The sequence below is a fragment of the Geospiza fortis genome, unplaced genomic scaffold, assembly GCF_000277835.1.
Source record: "Geospiza fortis unplaced genomic scaffold, GeoFor_1.0 scaffold1056, whole genome shotgun sequence".
NCBI classification, from domain to species: Eukaryota; Metazoa; Chordata; class Aves; order Passeriformes; family Thraupidae; genus Geospiza; species Geospiza fortis.
Genome location: NW_005054680.1, coordinates 96,441 through 101,990, shown reverse-complemented (window position 1 = coordinate 101,990; position 5,550 = coordinate 96,441).

Sequence of the window (5,550 nt, the reverse complement as noted above, 5' to 3'; positions counted from 1 at the left end):
GGAATGCAGAGGGCACAGGGACCAGGGTGGGACACTGGGGGACACAGAGGGGACACAGAGGAGGAACAAAGAGGGTTCCTTAGTGAGGGACTGTGGAGGGAAGTGGGGTCAGCCTGGAGCAGGGTTGAGGGGCAGCTTGGGCCAGCAGACCCGTGGACACATCCTGGAATGCTGATCCCATATCCTGAGGTTATCCCTGGAATCCCCAGTGTCCCTCAGAATCCCAGGACAACAATCCCACTCCCACGGTCCCGTGTCCTCTACAGCTGCTGTTCCCCTAATGAACCCCAGGAACTTGATCCAAATTCTGGGGTAACTCCCTGTCCCCCCAGCAGTGTCCCCCATGACCCCAGTCCCACTCCAACAATGTCTCCCCAGGAACCCACTGATGTGTCCCTTCCGAGTGTCATCCTTGCGCCCACAAGCCCCACAACCGCACTCCGAGCCCCATCTCCCTTCCCCCCTAGTGTTCCTGCTCCCACAGATCTTTAAACCACTTGTGACCCCAGGGCCCCTCAGGAACCTCACCCAAACTCCCAAAGCCACTCCCTCACCCACCCCAGCATCCCCCTCAGCCCTCTCCCACACCTCAGTCCTGCTCCCAGTCCCATGACACTTTTGGTGTCACCCCGGGACCCCAACCCAAATCTGGGGATCAACCCTTGTCTCCACAACCTCCCGCTGGAGCCCCCCATGGCCCCACTCTGCAACCCCAGTCCCGTGTCCCTCCCTCAAGTGTCCCCAGTGTCCCCAAGCCCCTGATACCGAAATCGGATGGAGTGAACTCCCTGATGGAACTGCAGGTATCAGAAAGCCGGAATTCTTGATCAGCTCGGACTCCCAGCAGATCTCGCCTGGTCCTGCAGCTCTGGGGGGACTTTGCCATGGGGTATTTATCCACCACAATTATAAATATTCATTACAATCAGCTCCTTATCTCATACAGAAACAGCACTTTCTCAAGAAATTATTTGCATGGCTCTACCTTTCTCTGGAAGTTCTTTCATGACACTGGAAGGCCATAAAAATGGGGTCTCTGGGGGCCATTTTCACTGAGTGCCCCAATATGCCAGATGACCTCACCTGGAACTTTTGGGTTGGGCGGGCGCTGCTCATTCTGTAACTTTGGCAAGTTACTGAACTTGCCAGAAAAACCTCACTGGGGTTCACTATACACAGAGGTTTCTCTATGGGTTCCAGCCGCGTTCATCCTGCATATCCACCCATTTTCATCCTTTTCATGCTTTTGCCAGTCAGTCTTTAAGCTCTATCCAGTGCCTTCAGGGGAACTGAAACTTTCTATTTCATTTCTATCAACTGACACTTCAGGTGACCTGTGCGGTGCTTTCCCAAACAACTCAATCAGACACAATTGGCACAAATGAATGTGGGGCATAGCAGCGACTGTTCTCCTCATCCAAGAGGCCAGGAAATCCAATTTGGGACAAAAGTTTGTGGTATATACTCTGCTCACAGTAACTGCAAGAAGATGTGGAACAAGGGGCGGAGCTCAATGTGTTACAAAGAGCTCTGGAATTGGCAGTGAGAAAAAGGGCAAACATTGGAACTCACTTGCCATCTGCTTTGAGCATTGCTCATGCCCATGGAGCCATTTGGAAAGAAAGAAGTCAAATAACAGCACAGGGATCTTCAATTAAATATAAAGAACAAATATTGTCCCTACTTGATTCCACCCAGCTGCCCAAAGAAGTGGCCGTACTACAGTCCAGGGCACACCAGCTTGGGGATTGAAAAATCCCTGTGGGTAAATAGAATTGCAATAAAGCTGCACGAGAGGTTCCGCAACAAAGCATCCTGATGTTAATTCCTGAGAAATGAATTTCAGCCCCAGAGGTGAGGCCTGGATAGAGTTGGGCAGATTGAAAATTGGCTGCTTATCCAAAAGCCCACAATAAAGAGGATGGTTGCTCTCAGTCACCTCCACTTTTATCCTGCATATCCACACTTTTACATCCGTTTCTTGCTTTAGTCAGTCAGTCTTTAAACTCTACTCACAGCCTTCAGAGGAACTGAAACTTCCTTTTCTTTCTCCTCTTTCATCCCCTGTGACGGTGATCGCAGGGGTCTTAGAATGAGGGGAGAGACGAGGATCTGACTCCATGTTTCAGAAGGCTTGATTTATTATTTTATGATATATATTATATTAAAACTATACTAAAAGAATAGAAGAAAGGATTTCATCAGAAGGCTAGCTAAGAATAGAAAAAGAAGGAATGATAACAGAGATTTGTGTCTCGGACAGAGAGTCTGAGCCAGCTGATTGTGACTGGCCATTAATTAGGAACAACCACATGAGACCAATCACAGATGCACCTGTTGCATTCCACAGCAGCAGATAACCATTGTTTACATTTTGTTCCTGAGGCCTCTCGTCTTCTCAGGAGAAAGGATCCTAAGGAAAGGATTTTTCAGAAAATATCAAGGCTATAGCCCCCCCTCAACACTCCAATCCTGCTCCCGCTCTCCCACTGTCCCACATGCCCCAAGTTCCCCCAGTCCCTCTCCCAGGTGCTCTCTGCATGCTGTCACACCTCAGATACCAATTAAAGTCCCCTATCTGACGACATCCCTCTAGGCACCTTGAGCCTGCAGGTGATCTCTTGGAGGAGTGATTGGGAAGTCACCTGGGTGACTTCTCTCCCAGGGTGACTTCCCTGGCCTTGTTGGTGTGACAAGAGAACTTCTGGACCCCCCAAGAAGGGATCCCCCAACACCAGGAGATACCTGAGCCCGTGTTGGCATGATAGCTCAGAAATTCCATTTGACAGTTATCATTGCCACCACTTTTAATGAACAGATGGGACTGCCATTGGGCTAAGAAGGATTTATTGCTCAGATAAACATCAGTCTCAGAGGCCATGGGATTTTAGAGGAGCACGCAGTCAGCAATAGCACAAAGTAGTCACAAGTTCTTTGTTGCAAGACACTATACAACTTTCTAATCCAATGGACTGTTATTTTGCTTTTCTAACCTATTATCTTTACTCATTTCTAATGCACTGCAGATCTTTTTACCCCGTGGGCTTCTGACTCACGTGCACACCTTTGCTTCTATTATAACTCTTAAACTCTTCACTTACTCTATGCAGTCATTTTTATGTACTATAAAGCCTCCACCATCTTACCCAATACAGTGTCTTACTTGCTTCAGGCATTTTCTTACTCACAACTTGAGAAACATAAATTTAGGATTTTTTTACCTGACACCTGTGTACTTTACTCTTACATCAATTCAAGCTCCTTTCAAGGCTGCAGATCAAATCCTCCTGAATGCGTGGAAGTTTCCAGCTTTCCATTTCCCACAGCCAGTAAACCCTGGGAGTGTTTCCTCTTTCAGTGATGCCTGGAGGGGATGGTTTTGAATTCAAAGGGTTCTTTTGAAAACATATTGGGCATTGCTCTGTAACAGACCTGATAGTTTTGTCCTACAGACACTGAGGATCTGAGGCCGTAGACCTGGGCCATCTCATGAATTCCCCAGAGTATTGATGCTTTTCTCCTTTACAAATTGGAGCATCAGTTCGGGAGGGTCTGACCTGGTTGTTGGGAGTTACCTCTCGCCCACCCACCCACCCTCTTTATTGTGGGCTTTTAGATAAGCAGCCAATTTTCAATCTGCCCAACTCTATCCAGGCCTCACCTCTGGGGCTGAAATTCATTTCTCAGGAATTAACACCAGGATGCTTTGTTGCGGAACCTCTCGTGCAGCTTTATTACCAATCTATTTACCCACAGGTATTTTTCAATCCCCAAGCTGGTGTGCCCTGGACTGTAGTACGGCCACTTCTTTGGGCAGCTGGGTGGAATCAAGTAGGGACAATATTTGTTCTTTATATTTAATTGAAGATCCTGTGCTGTTATCTGACTTCTTTCTTCCCATGTGCCTCCATGGGCATGAGCAATGCTCAAAGCAGATGGCAAGTGAGTTCCAATGTTTGCCCTTTTTCTCACTGCCAATTCCAGAGCTCTTTGTAACACATTGAGCTCCGCCCCTTGTTCCACATCTTCTTGCAGTTACTGTGAGCAGAGTATATACCACAAACTTTTGTCCCAAATTGGATTTCCTGGCCTCTTGGATGAGGAGAACAGTCGCTGCTATGCCCCACATTCATTTGTGCCAATTGTGTCTGATTGAGTTGTTTGGGAAAGCACCGCACAGGTCACCTGAAGTGTCAGTTGATAGAAATGAAATAGAAAGTTTCAGTTCCCCTGAAGGCACTGGATAGAGCTTAAAGACTGACTGGCAAAAGCATGAAAAGGATGAAAATGGGTGGATATGCAGGATGAACGCGGCTGGAACCCATAGAGAAACCTCTGTGTATAGTGAACCCCAGTGAGGTTTTTCTGGCAAGTTCAGTAACTTGCCAAAGTTACAGAATGAGCAGCGCCCGCCCAACCCAAAAGTTCCAGGTGAGGTCATCTGGCATATTGGGGCACTCAGTGAAAATGGCCCCCAGAGACCCCATTTTTATGGCCTTCCAGTGTCATGAAAGAACTTCCAGAGAAAGGTAGAGCCATGCAAATAATTTCTTGAGAAAGTGCTGTTTCTGTATGAGATAAGGAGCTGATTGTAATGAATATTTATAATTGTGGTGGATAAATACCCCATGGCAAAGTCCCCCCAGAGCTGCAGGACCAGGCGAGATCTGCTGGGAGTCCGAGCTGATCAAGAATTCCGGCTTTCTGATACCTGCAGTTCCATCAGGGAGTTCACTCCATCCGATTTCGGTATCAGGGGCTTGGGGACACTGGGGACACTTGAGGGAGGGACACGGGACTGGGGTTGCAGAGTGGGGCCATGGGGGGCTCCAGCGGGAGGTTGTGGAGACAAGGGTTGATCCCCAGATTTGGGTTGGGGTCCCGGGGTGACACCAAAAGTGTCATGGGACTGGGAGCAGGACTTGAGTTCCTGGGGAGCACTGGTGGGACTCCAGAAGGGTAAACGCAGGACTGGGATTGGGACAGGGGGCTGGTGGGGCACTGAGGGGACACTGGAGAGGTCAGGGATTGTTCCCCGGGTTTGGGCTGGGGAACTGCAGAGTGGCTGGGGTGACACTAGGGGGGAAGGGAGATGGGGCTCGGAGTGCGGTTGTGGGGCTAGTGGGCACAGGGTCAACACTGGAGGGGTCACACAAATGGGATTCAGGAGGTCACTGCTGGGGGGACAGGGAGTTACCCCAGAATTTGGATCAAGTTCCTGGGGGTCATTAGGAGGAAACCAATGGCTGGGGACATGGGACTGTGAGTGGGATTGTTGTCCTGGGGGTCTGAGGGACAATGTGGAGTTCTGGAATGACCCCAGGATTTGAGATCAGCATTCCAGGATCTGTCAATGGGTGTTCCAGACCAAACTGACCCTCCGCCCTGCTCCAGGCTGACCCCAGGGCCCCTCCTCAGCCCCTCATAGAGGGACTCTTCCCATGTAACCCCACGTGCTCTAACTGTCTTCTCAGTGTGTCCCTCTTTGTCCCCCAGTGTCCCACCCAAATCCTGGTGCCTTCTCCCCGCCATGGCCCTCCCTCGCACCCT